We start from the raw sequence: 14,381 nt of genomic DNA on the forward strand, positions 1-14,381 counted from the left end.
AGGAGGTCCCCATATGTTGGTCTGATCTGGCTCCGGAAGTTGCCTTTGCAGACAGAGCTGGCAGGCTTGTATTATTATTAGTGGTGCCCTGAAGGGGTTCAAGTTATTTCTCCACACACATTTAAACTAATTTAAACATTGTCCTGTGGGGGTGAGGAATTGAGCTCTGGGATATGTCAGGGAATGGTGAGGGACTGGGATGTGGGAGGGCCTCAGGACTGGGGCAGAGGCTTGGAGAGCAGAGGTGCAGGCTATGGAGTGGGGATGAGGGTTTTGGGGTGCGTGAGGGGCTCAGAGCTAGGAATAAGGGTTTTGAGGTGTGGGAGGGACACAAGGTAGGGCAGAGATTATGGTGCAGGGGCTTAGAGCTCTAGGTCAGGTTGGGCTGGGGATGAGGGATTGAGGTGGGGGAGGAGTGGGGCACCCATTCTCCCCCTTCACTTCTCTTTCCCCTCATGGAAGGGGACACACTCAGCCCGGCCCCAGTCAGGAAGGAGTCCAGTATAAGTCTGGGGGGGGGGGGAAAGAGAGAGAGCAGCCATGTGCCTCCTCCATGGGTAGACACAGCAGTCAGCCTGCTGCCAGCACAACTCCCTACAGCCATGCTGCAGCGGTCAGCAAGAGAGAGCACTTAGAGAAGAGCTGCTTGCTGCAGGAAGGTCTGGCTTGAAGTCAGCTCTCAGGCCTTGTCTTGACTTCTTTTACTAGTGATGTCCCCGGGGGTGCTCCACTGTTGGTGACAGGTTACCCAGAGCCGCAAATCAGAGCTTTGCAATGCAGTTTCCCCCATCAGGCCATGCAGGCAGCATCTCACATCACTGCCTCCCGAGTGCCTGACACTTGTGACCCAGCCCCTCTCCAACTGCCCTCAGCTGTGGATGGATCTTTAACACACTCTCTCACTCTCCTTACCTCAGACAGCTATTTAGTGTTTGGACAGTTCCTTTGACAGAGTTAGTGTTAGAAATTCATGTAAATAGCTTCCCTCCTTCATTTTTACCTCAAGAAAACAAAAACAAAATTGTTTTTTCTTCCCCTCAGGGGATTTGAACATGGCATTAGATGCTCAAGTGCAGTGCACCGGGTACCTCTCAGTTCCCCCGCTTCTCTTTAAAAAAAAAAAAAAAAAAAAAAGTCAAATCAACTGAACTCCTGGTTGGCTCACCATAGATCTAAATTGCCCCAGTATAAAATGGCTAACCAAAACAAGGACCATAAGAAGTTAGATCTTTTCGGTAGCAAGGCCAACTTTTCCTCCACACTGCAGCTTAGAATAGCAAATTACACAGCCCTCTTGGCAAATAATGATTTTGATAATTACTCAAAACTTTAAGAGCTCATGAAACACCTCCCCAAATCAAAGAGATCTATCTTGAAAGTGATAGCCCATGAGGAATACACTATCGCGCGTATCACCTTACAAACAGCTCTAGACATGGCCGATACTGCTGCCAGGGCAATGGCCACAGTGGTCATGATGAGAAGGGCATCCTGGTTACAAGCTTCGGGGGGTTCCTCGTGAGCTCCAGTCTAAGGTGAAGGACCTCCCATTTGACAAGCAAAGTTATTTGCATCCAAGACAGATAAGGGCCTTCACAGTAGCAAAGACTCAAGAACCACGCTTTGCACATTGGGCGCATACACTCCACCTTACCAACGCAAGCACTATACTACATATAACCATAACAGATATGGCCAATATAATAAACACCCTCACAATCTTACAAGGATGCTTGTCCTCGACAGAGGTGTTCCAACCAGCATCGCCCTGCTACCACTTCAGGCCTCAAAACAGCAAGTTTGAGGGTGTGGTCAAGGGTCTGCCCAACCTCCCACATAATCCAATGCCAACACAGCGGTGCCATCTTTTTACCCACCGTTTGGACCTTTTCCTACCATGCTGCGAGTCCCACACATTGGACCGCTGGGTGCTGGAGATAATCCATACAGGATAAACTATCCCCTTTACTTCTACCCCCCTACCTTACCTCATCCCTCTTCAGGGAGCCCTCTCATGAGAGCCTGCTAAGACAGGAGGTCAATCATCTCCTGCTGCTCAGAACTATAGAGTGGGTACCCAATGAATTCCATGGAACAGGGTTCTACTCCAAGTATTTCCTGATAGATAAAAGAACAGGGGATTGGAGACCTATCCTTGATCTCCGCAAACTGAACAAATTTCTGAGGAAGCAGTGCTTCAAGATGGTCATGCTAACCACAACTATTCCGGTATTGAATCAGGGGGACTGGTTCGCAGCCCTCTACCAACAAGATGCACATTTTCATATTACCATTCATCTAGCCCATTGCCATTACCTTTGTTTCACACTATGGGGCTACGTCTACAGTGGCATGATCTTGCACAAGAACTCTTTTGCGGAAGAGTTCTTGTGTAAAAACTCTTCCAGAAGAGTCAGTCTACACTGGCATGTGTGTTTGCACAAGAGATGTGCTTTTGCGCAAGAGCATCCATGCCAGTGTAGACGCTCTCTTGTGCAAGAAAGCTCTGATGGCCATTTTAATGATAGGGCTTTCTTGCGCAAGAAATTCATGTTCCCTGTCTACACTGGCCTCTTGTGCAAGAAGAGTTGCGCAAGAGGGCTTATTCCTGAATGGGAGCATCAGAGTTCTTGCGCAAGAAGCACGGATTTCATATATTAGAACATATATCAGAGTTCTTGTGCAAGAACTCGCGGCCAGTGTAGACAGGCAGCAAGTTTTTGCGCAAAAGCGCTTGCTTTTGCGCAAGATCTCACCAATGTAGACACAGCCTAGGAGCGGACCACTACCAATACAATGTTCTGTCTTTCGGCCTCTCCTCAGCTCCCCAAGTGTTTTCAAAGGTCCTAATCATAGCCACTGTATACCTATGACAGCTACACTACACTTAGTCATCTCTTTATATCTAGATGACTGTTTGATAAAAGGGAGGTCAAGAGACAAGATCACCTCCATGGTTAACAAGACGAAAACCGTCCTCGCTTGTCCTGGTCTTCTAATAAACTCACAAAAGTCGAAGGTACAGCCAACCCAAGACAGAGAGTTCATCGGTGCACGACTCAACTTCAGCCCCAACAATAAATCACAGCCATCCAAGATGGCATCACGGTCCTATTCATTAGCCCTTCCACCATAATACTTAACTGCCTTCAGTTGATGGAACACGTGGCTGCAACTACATACTCCATCCATTACACACACTTGCATTTCGGATGTTTTCAACTATGGCTAGCATCTGTCTACCCTCCGTCACTCCACTCTTTGCACAAGAGGGTTATTGTGCCCACAGACATCCTCACATCCCTATTCTGGTGGATGTTAGGAGGCAATATGCTGGCAGAGGTCCCCTTCCACCAACCCCAGCCCACAGCGCAAATTACAATGGATGGATCCCTGCTGGGTTGGGGAGCCCAACTTTAAGACTAGGTAGTCCTGGGCCAGAGATCTCCATATGAAACATCCCTGCACATCAGTCTGTTAGAACTCAGGGCAGTGAGACATGCCTGTGTGCACTTCTTGTCCCAAATTGCCAATTATACAGTTCAAGTCCTCATAGACAATATCTCCACAATATTTTACATAAACAGACGAAGCAGTGCCCCCTCTTGTTCCCTGTGAGCAGAGGCCATCCGCTTATGGAACTGGTGCATTTTCAACCAGATTACACTCACATCATCATATCTACCTGGGGTCACCGACATCACTGCGGACTCTCTGAGCTGCAACTTTTCTGTGGACCACGAATGGGAGCTGTACCCCTGAGGTCACTAACTTGGTCTTCTCTGAATGGGGTTGGCCAACAATAGACCTTTTTGCCTCTCCCCACACCACCAAATGCCCCCAATTCTGCCCAAGAGCGGGACTCGGCAAGGGCTCACTCAGGGTTGCATTCCTGATCCAATGGAGGGCTTCTCTACACTATGCCTTCCCCCCAACACCACTCATTTCCTGAGTACTCCACAAGATCCACTCAGAAGGGGCTCGTGTCATTCTGATAGAGGGTCATGCCAAACATGGTTTTCATTCCTGCACAGATTGTTGACCTCCAGACTCATTACCACGTTGACACAACCACCTCTCCCAGAATCGTGGCACAATGCTGCATCTTCAGCCATTAACCCTTCTTCTCCAAGTGTGGCTCCTATCTGGTTTGGGGAACTAAAGGCCCGATGTTCTCAACAGGTGAAGTATGTTCTCCTCTAAAGTAGAAGACCTTCCACTTGAAAAAACTTACCTTCAAAAATTGACTTGTTTCTCTCACTAGTGTCAGAGAGCAATGATGGACCCTCGTACATCCACAGTGAACATCATCCTCAACTGCATAATAGAATTTAAGACATCTGGACTTTCACTTTCTTCCCTAAGTGTCCATCTTTCAGCTATAGCAGCTTTCCACACCCCGGTGGACGGTCTCTCCATTTTTGCTCAACCACTCACAAAAAGGTTCCTTAAGGGTCTCCACCCCCATCACGGGACCTGAATCTTGTTTTGGACCATTTGACTAGACCTCCATTCAAGTCATTGGCAACAGTTATGCTTCCTTTTCTATACACGAAGGTCTGCTTTCTATTGATCATTACCTCAGTGAGGAGGGTTGGAAAGCTTGGGGCCCTTATGGCGGAGCCCTCCACGCTATTTTTTGCAAAAGACAGGGTTACACTGAGGCCTCATCCAGAATTCCTCCTGAAAGTATGTACAGCATTCCATGTCAATGAACACATCTTTATCTACTTTCTTTCCAAATTCACAAGCTTTACCAATGGACATTGGCTTTCTTTTTAGGTAGAACCAGGCCCTTTTGTAAATCTCAGAGACTTTTTATTTCCATTGCCAAGCGATAGATGGGCTCATATATTTTCATCTCAGCGAATCTCGAAGTGGATATTGACGTGCATACTCAGATGACATTCTCTGGCTAACAGGCCCTTATAACCACCACCACAGGCACATTCCTCGAGCTACAGCTGCCACTACAGTCTTCCTGTCATGATCATGAGGGTTAGCCAGCATCCTGGGAACTAAGGGGTTAACCTTACCTAAGTCAGGTAGATTCAGCCAAAAGGAATGTAGGTAGGAATTTCAAACTAGGACAAAAGAATGTTTTGGTTTCTCCCTCCTTTGTCCTGGGCAGTTTCTCTCCATCTACTGAGGGGGACAGACAGAATGTCTCCCTCCAAGAACAGACTCTTCACTCTTCTGTAAGTAGGCTAAAGTTTAGATAAATCTGTTAGGTTTTATTGTTTTATGGTTTGGGAAATGGGATCTGATGTCTGTGCATTTAAAAATGCTTTTTGCTCTCTTTTGTAACTAAGCTCCTGGCCCATGGTGGATTTCCCCTCCATGAGTATATTACATGGGTATATTTGTTACTTTTCCATCTAGTCATTATGCTTGCAACAGGAATATTGTGGTAATAAAAGTTCTTTCTCTTTTCTTAACCTGATATTGGTTAATTTGTGTGTCCTGGTTTGTACTTTAGGGGTGAGATTTCCAAGTGATTGCTCCCCTGATTTTCTTATCATTACTTGGGTGGTGGCAGTGGAGTTTTATCCCCAAAATCTAGGTTGTTAAGATTTGAGGGGGGGGATTTTGTATCTTTTTTCATAAACATAACATGCACATAAAGAGTCATTAAAAGTAACCACTAGTCAACCCGTTTGTTGGAAATCCATCATGACTGCACAAATTATATGGACAGAAAGAATCCATGTTTAATTGTAGACAAATACAGAAAGGATCCTTGTTTAATTGTAGACAAATTATGAACAAGAAACATGACTTGAGTTTACCAGAAATTGTATGTTATAAATATAAAAATATTTAATAGTTTTACAACAAAAATATGAATGAACAACCAAAGCAGAGTTGGGTCCCAGATAACCAAGTAAGAAACTGTATATTATCATACAAGGCTTATATTATAAAAGACTATATACTGTCATATAAAAGAGTCTGCTGAAGGCTCTGTTCTATGTAGGGATGTTAATTATTGGTTCATTGACTAAGCTGGAGGCCCACTGAAAGTAACTGAACCTTCTGGCTCAAGTTCTCTGCCCCACCCAATCCTCTAGGCTTGAGAGCGTGAGATAGAACATACATATTGCTATTTTCAGTGTGCTAGCTCAAGTCAGGTTAAGAGACTCACTATCAGCTGCAGCTTTAAATATAACCTATGACCCCACACCTTTTCAGAGTCACTGCTTTCCAGGAATCGGTCCCTCATTGAATAGGTAGGGAATTAATTCCTTGTTCCTACAGGTATAATACCTTGCCAAAGAGTACATAAACTGCAAGAAATACTTCTTGATTGTGCCATAGACAGTGGTGCTTTGCAAAGGCCATTGCACTGACATCAATGTAGGATGGGTGGGAAAAGTGCATGATGTGTGGATCTTTAGGAACTCCTGACCCTTCAGAAAGCTACAAGCTGGAACTTTTTGCCCAGACTGAAAAGTTACCATCAGAGGCAATGAAATGTCAGAAGTGATCCTTGGAGAACCCATCTGTCCCTTGCTCCCACGGCTCATGAAGCCGTACACAGGCAGCCTGGACAGCAGTAAGAAGCAGTTCAGCTACAGGCTAAGCAAATGCAAAATGGTGGTTGGATGTTCTTTTGGGCATTTAAAAAGAAGGTTCCAGTCTACTGACTATGTTAGACCTCAGTGAAAGCAACACTGCCATTGTTGTGACAGCCTGCTATGTACTCCATAATATTTATGAGAGTAAGGGGCAAATTATATGGCTGGGACGGAGGGGTAGGGGAAGGCACAGCGCCTAGCCGGTAATTATAAGTATTCAGACTCTGGAGCAATAAGGAAAGTAGATCAAGAGGCACTGGCCACCTCTTAACAAGGTGCCCATGCATTCACTGTGCTTGTTAGTAATCCCCTCTCCCCCACTGCTTTAAATACATACAGTAAAGAGACTGTTGTTCAGAAATCATGCATTTTTACTTAAAGAACACAGCAAGATGAGAAAAGGAGTTCAGGGTGGGAGCTTCAGCTGGGAGGATGATCACAGGTATGGAAGGACAGCCTTTTGCTTCAGGACACATCTCTGGGGATTAAATGTGAGGCTGCCCTTGACTTCCTTCCCCCCCACCCCGCGCTCTGAACACTAGGGTGCCTGAGAGAGGAGGCTATGGAAGTAATGAGGAGGGAATGTGGCTGGAGGGGATGGCTGTGTATGCAGCTGTCCTGGAAGACCACCATGCAATTCATCACATCCTCCAATGTTGTCAAGACTTTCTCCTGGTTCTTCACTTCCAGTTCTCTGCATGCCCACCTGTCCTCATGTCCCACTTCCATCTCCAGCAGCAACATATTCCTCCACTCAATTAAGTGCTCCCTGTCCAAGTGGACAGACTGCATTTGCTCCTTGAACATGTTATCCTTACTCTGTTTTTACCTGCAGATTTGTGCTAGCGGGACAGCTGGTGGAGCCCAAGTAGTGTGCAGCACGCTTGCTGCTGTTAAAAAAAGTTAAGAGCATACTTTACAGAAGATACATTGTTGAGCGTAAAACCTAATCTGATAGCATAAAAAGAAGGTCTGTCTAGTAAGGGTGTGTTATATACAAGACTAAAGTTATGTTTTTAAGCAGCCACTTTGCAGCAGGTACATCAGAATTCTTAGGGGAGTAGCTGGACTAGGTAAGGAACAGGCCAAGACTCAAGCCTGCAGAGGAAGGGGGGGGCAGCGGAAGAGTGAGAAGGTTCAAACATGGCAGAGCAAGGGATCATACGGCATCCACGTGTTTGGTGCACACCCCATCCCCATTTGCCAGAATAGTGCAACTTTCCCTTCCCACAAGAGCATTCAGGTGGGAAGGCAGGGGTTCCAGGGATGGCAGCAGGGCAGGGGGTCAAACCACGCTTCATTGGGGATGAGAAAACAAAGGTTTACTGCAGAGTCATCAGCTAATAGCTTTCCCTGCCTCATCCAGGTTGCCATACAAAATATCAGTCTTCTCCAAATCACACAGAGTGATAAGGAGCAGATGTTGACTGAACATGACCAGAAACCTGGACCTTATGCTGCAATGCCACCAGAATACTTACTGCTGGCTTGAAGGCAGGCCTCTTCATGTTATTTAAATCATGTTTTTAAGCACCTGAAAAAAATGATTTCCCCTTTTCAAAGTACAAATACTCAGAAACTCTTGTTTGCTGGGGAAATTGCTTAAATTGCCTAAATTTTAAGTGTATCTAAAACCACCCAAGACCAATTTTGTCCCATAAGACTGTCAATGTCATTACTCTGGTTAAATCCACAACTACACATCCACTAATTGAATGTTGAATTGAGGTCCAACTGCTTCTCAGTAAAATTGCTCAAGACAGGCATATAGTCAAAACATTCACAAGATTTCTTATGTTTGCTTTTCATACCATCACATATAACGTGATATAAATCTGGATCTTAATTCTCACATGAAAGCCTTCCTCCACTAGGAAAAATTTGTGCCTCCCTAGGGCTGTTACTACACTTCAAAGGCAAAAGCACCATGTGGAGCCCGGGGTCAGCTGGGACTCCCACACATCCTGGGCTCTGTGTGGTGCTGCCACTTTGAAATGCTGTGTGCAGCCTGGGGACACCCCAGCTGGCCCCAGGCTGCACGTTGCATTTCAAAGTGGCAGCACTGTGTGGTGCCTGGGATCTGGCCCCAGGCTCCAAGTGGTGCTGCCACTTTGAAATACCACCTCCTTCCGCCCGCCCCCCCACCAACGCCTCTTGTTGCCTCTTTCTGATGCGGGGGTGGGAGGGAGGGAGGAAACGATTAGTCAACCAGTCCTTCACATCCCTTCATCTGACTGGATAACAACTTTGATTAATAATTAAATAGCAGTGTCACTATACTAGACATAGTCTCCAGTATCAGGGTTCTGTAAATTTTTAAGACCTGCCAAAAATGCAAAAAATGTTTTAAAATGTATGTACTTTATCATCCTTGTTTTCATAATCCAAAATATTGATTTCTACATTGTGCCTTTCTGAAATACCAATTACTTAAGTTTGACACTTGAATAATATGAAAAATAGTTTCCAGAAATTAGCATTATGTCCTCAGAGTGCTTTATTTTTCCCAATCTATACCTGTATATATGAAGCCATCTTTCATTTTGAAAAGGAACATTCATGTTCACCTGGGACTCAAAGCTGAAATAAATCTAGTTTACTTTCCTCTATATTGGCAGCTTACATATTTTCATTCTAAGCAGTTTGGACACATTGTACATTGATTAGTCAATTTCTCTTTCAATTCCATACTGGCGCTACAATGTTTGTTTTAGGGACACAGCAGGAACTGTTAGAGTAACATTTTTAACTGAAATGTAGACAGCAAAAAACAACTCCTTTAATAAAGTTTAAAGTCAAGGTCCTTAAACCAAGTGTTGCTTTAGGACAATTTCTGGAGACTACAAATATGATATAGCTAACCATTCTGAATGAAGGGAAGCTTTGCACAATCCTCCTATGATCATTTAGCCCAGGGTGGGCAAAAGGGCCTCTGTGGGCCAGATCTGGCCTGCCAAGCGGGTTGATCCGGCATGCAGAGGTCCTACCACTCCCCCACCCCAGGCCAATCAAGGCCTAGAGACCAGGGAGTGTGAAGCGCTTAGAGTCAACCCTGGCAGTTGACTCTAAACCCTGCGTGCCGGAGGGCAGGAAGAAAGAGACTTCACACTCCCCCCACCCGCAGGCCAATCAGGGCTTGGGGGCGGAGAGGAGCACAAGATGTCTCTTTCCACCCTGCTCCCATCCTGCAGAAAGGGGGTAGGGCAGGAGACTTCACACACTTCCACCACCCCCAGGCTCTGATTGGCCTGGGGGTGGGAGAGAGCTTGAAGTCTTCTAAGTACCACATGTTCTTTGCAGGATGGGCAGGGCAGGAGGAGACTTTGCATGCTCCCTTCTTCTCCCAAGCCCTGATTGGCCGGGGGCAGAGGGTAATGTGCCAAGTCTCTTCCCACTGTCAGGGACATGGGCACTTAGAGGGAACCACCAGATGTTCAGAACAACTGGTAGTTCTCTCTGAGGGGAAGGCAATGGGGGCAAAGACTTCACATGCTCCTCCACCCCCAAACTAATCAGGGTCCATTTGGGAAGCACCTAAGCGTCCTGGCCCCACCCCTTCTACCTGAGGCCCTGCCCCTTCCAGGGTAGCCGGGGAAGCGGGACACTTCAAACATTTCTGAAGTGGCTCCTGGTCAAAAATTATTGCCCACTCCTGATTTAGCCTGATGTTAAAATTAATTCCCAAGTACAGTAAAATTGGGAGACTGTTCTCTATGACGATTTGAGTCAACAAAAACAAATATTTTATTAGAGGAGTTTTAATTTATGACTAAATACTTCTACAAATACAACCCAAACACATAAAAAGTCAGTGCACACAAAGCAACACTGTAAATGCCTTTACATTGCATGTAACCCAAAAATTCTAACTACTGTACTTAGTTTAAAAGAGACAATTTCTAAAATTAGTAAATGTATGTTCAACCTGCTGCTATATCAGTATATAAATCCTTCTGATATAAGATTCTTCATTTACCAAGATAACTAGTGGTTTCATCCTCCAACCCAATATCACTCAATGACATTTAAAACTTTGAGCAGTTGAGCTTTCCAAGAATTGCTGGTCTACGTGTTAATTATTACAAAATGAACCACATAATTAAGAGTTTCATGAAGTGTTCCATTAAATCTTGACTAACTTTAAAATATTTAAGAGCAAACTTGGATTCAGAAATGTAAATTTAAGAGGGCCTGCAAGTGATCAACATACATTTAGCGAACCTGGAAAAAAATCTACTTACTAAGGACTTGTTTTTAAATGAGCTCGTAAAATATCTAGCTTTCTTCATTATGAGAATATGGGGTGAAATCAACAGATGTGTCCAGGATGGTAAGTTTTCTAGACAGAAAATACTTACTGTCATTCAAGTTTCCCAAAACATTTTAAAATAAATAGTGGGGAAAATTAACCATTTAAAAAGTCAGTAACTTATTCTAAGAGATGCATGGAAATGTAAAGAGAGGGGCTTTATGTTAGTTTGTAGTAATAACAAAGGTAGAATTATATTTTCAGGAAAGAGAATATAGAAAATTAAAGTCATGTCTACCACCCTTTCCAGCTCTAACAGTAAACATAATTTGTGTTCTTTTCACACAATTGGGCAAGTGAATAATCCTATTTATAAACTCTCTCAAGACTTAACTACTATTTTATTAATATCCGCATTTTTTTTCTGTAACAAATCTGTTCCACAGAAGTGAATTAAGTTATTTTTAAGCAATTCATAAAAATACCTCATGGTACCAATGACCTATAAATTAAAGTTAACAGGTCTCCTGGGTGTAGCTATGTAGTCAATGATTTATTCATATCCATTACTACTTATAATGTAATTCTCCTTAACTATTCCCAATGGTGCCTTACATTTTAAAGCAAGAAGTGGCTGCAGCACTATTCATAATTAAAGGAACTTCTCCCTTAACATTTTGACCCCACAAGTTAAATTTATCATTTATACAACATGGAGTGGCAAGGTAAGCTAGTGAAGAGAGCATTGTACTGGAAGTCAGGAGACCTGGCTGACTCTACCACTGACCTTCTCGGTGAGCCTGTGCAACTCACTTCACCTCCTAAAAACTTAATTTTCTCCATGGCTACATCTAAACAGCTTCCCTCTTCCACAAAAGCCTATGCAAATGAAGTGTGGATTAGCATATTGCCACACTTCATTTGCATAATTAATTAGGAGCCATTTTTGCACAAGAGGCTTTTGCGCAAAAAGGCACCATCTACACACTGCCTTTTTGTGCAAAAACCCCCTCTTGTGCAAGAGCCGTTCTTCCTAATTTTTTCAGGAAGAATGGCTCTTGTGCAAAAATGGCTCCTAATTAATTATGCAAATGCAAATCCACACTTCATTTGCATAGTCTTTTGTGGAAGAGGGAAGCTGTGTAGACTTAGCCCATCTGTATAACAGGGCAAATTACACTGATCTCCTGTGTTAAGGCACTTTGAGATCTATGGACGAATTTAAGAACAGCCATATTGGGTCAGAGCAAAGGTCTGTCTAGCCCATTATCCTGTCTGCCAACAGTGGTCAATACCACAGATGCCCCAGAGGGAGTGAACAGAAGAAGGAATCATTAAGTAATCCCTCTTCTGTACCATTCTTGCACACCCTGGCTAATAGCTATTGAGGGACCTAACCTCCATTAATTCATCTAGTTCTTTTTTGAACCCTGTTGAAGTCTTGATCTAAAATCTGAGAGATAAGAGGTAGGTATGATTACATTATGCACAAAGATTTGTGCAATATTCAAATTACAACTGCCTGCCCCATTACAGTACTTTAAAATATAAATCATCATTTGAAATAAAAGATAAAATTATTGATAAAAAAAGTAAGACTGTATAAAATAAAACTGACTCTGTAGTGTAAAACAGCATTTAATCTTTATGCTAACAAAACAATCTGCTGAAGGGATAATAGGAGCATTTCCTGTAACAGCTGCCTTCTAGTGTCAACCAACTGATGTTGATTTACTAGTGACATCTTGTAATCTGCTCCCCGAGAAACAAAGCTTTAAAGTACCTGTTTGGAAATGCTTGTTTAATGGGCAGCTAAATCAGAAATCAAAACATGCTTCCTGGCCCTGAACTGCAAGCAGCCTGACAAGTGGGCCTGTTGCTGGTTCCTCCTGTCTCCTCCCACCAGCCCATACTGAAACAAATCACACCTCCCAGTCCTCCACAAGGAAAAATGCAAGCCAGGTTTGGCGACAGATTTCCTCCCTTACACCAGTCGCTGTCTCTTCCCATAAAAGCATCACTGCGCTGGTTGTCACTTATGCTGAGCTTTGGCAGGGGCAGTCTCCTCTTCACACCCGAACTCCTGAGCCAGGTGACAGCCTTACCTCGCCCTACCCAGGGATCCCCGCTCACACAGCTGTGCGTATCAAGGCAAAAACACTGAACCCAACGTCTAACAAGCTTGAGCCAGCCCGAAGTCGTTATGAAAGCGCCCCGACGCGCCAGCCCTACACAGCCCTCCACGGCAGGGCATCCCCGGCCCCTGGACACCGCTCTTCTCCGCGGGACATCCGGCCCCCGCCGGGCAGCCCCGATCCCCAGGAGCAGCCCCGTCCCCAGTCACGCACCTGCCCCCACCTCTGAAGACGCTTCCCCGACCCTGATGTGCGAGGCGCGCGCGCAGGGAGCTCGCGTGGCATCCCTCGCGCCCCTTTGTCAGGGTCTCGTCCGCAGCCCCTCCCGCCGTCGCTCCCCCAGCCCAGTAACCCGGGCAACACCGTCCCGCCCAACGGCCGGCGCGGCTCCGGCTCTCACCTGCCCTGAGCACAGCGAGGCCTCCGCACTGCGCCCGCGACAGACGCGCCTCCCGCTGCTTCTAGCTGAGGATCCCACCCCGGCCAACTGCCATCGCCCCTGCCTCGACTGGCTGGGGGCTGAGCCGGACAGAGCCTCCGCCTCTCAGGGGCGGGGAACTGGCGCGGGGGAACAGCGCCCAACCCCGCTGCCGCCGCGGAGAGCGGCTTCCTGATTGGCCGAGAAATGGCGCTAGCTGGCTCCTGCTCCTCCTACCGAAGCCAGCCACTCCATTGGCTTGGGAAGGTAAGCCGACGCGGTGCTCCGATTGGCTACCTGCACTCACTCTGTCCCGCCCACCTGCCGCCACGGGACGCCAGGTGGAAAGCAGCGGCTCAGAGGGTGGGATCTGTGGCCGGCGGCGGGGAGGGAAGAGCTGAGGTGGGCGGTTTGCCCCGCCCTGGGAGCAGGTTTCGCTTCTACCCTTGCACGGGGGAACTCCAGTGTCTGTACTGGCGGGTCCTGCTGCTCGTTGTGCCTGGGAGCGCGCAGAGAGACACGAGCGTTGCTCGTTATTTCCCAGTCTTCCAGCTCTCAGCCTCCTGCGGAGATTTACCGCTGCTATCCCTCACGAGATTGGGTTGTCTGTGTTTCTTGTACCGAGGCTGCCAGATTTTGTGCTGTGCAGCAACTGGATAGTAGGAATTTCGAATTTGTTTCTTCCTACGGCTCACCCCTTATAGCTGCATTGCCAGTCTAAGAAGCTCTTTGCCAACCCATATTTCCCATTTAACCAGCACTTTTAGACTTCAGTGCAGAAGCTGGAGGGGAGGAGGGTGCTTTGTGCAATAGTTTCTTGCAACAGCTTCTAGTTCAGCTGATCATTTTCCAATATACACATAAAGGTGCTGTGCTGGCACATTCCTAGATACTTTTCCTCCATCTCAGCTGCACTGTCCAGTGGCTCCTTAAAGACTAACAACTTTATTATGAAGCAAAATACAGGACTGTGTAGCACTTTAAAGACTAACAAGATGGTT

The 14,381-nt window shown here is 45.8% G+C and overlaps 1 protein-coding gene across 8 annotated transcripts in view; it reads right to left on the reverse strand.

Moving 5' to 3' along the window:
- The window catches only part of MPP7 (MAGUK p55 scaffold protein 7), a 303,055-nt gene extending 289,452 nt beyond the window's left edge, over nucleotides 1–13,603 (reverse strand). For 4 of the 8 annotated variants that reach the window (XM_075922582.2, XM_089776759.1, XM_075922580.2 and 1 more), the window contains exon 1: nucleotides 13,363–13,601. The gene's annotated coding sequence lies outside the window, so the exon portion shown is untranslated. Of the gene's footprint in view, nucleotides 1–13,362 lie in introns of all 8 variants that reach the window. The other 4 variants (XM_075922585.2, XM_075922584.2, XM_075922583.2 and 1 more) reach the window with 2 other exon arrangements.
- Nucleotides 13,604–14,381: the final 778 nt, after the last annotated feature.

Source organism: Pelodiscus sinensis, chromosome 2 (assembly GCF_052426305.1).
Source record: "Pelodiscus sinensis isolate ZL-2025 chromosome 2, ASM5242630v1, whole genome shotgun sequence".
Lineage (NCBI taxonomy): Eukaryota > Metazoa > Chordata > Testudines > Trionychidae > Pelodiscus > Pelodiscus sinensis.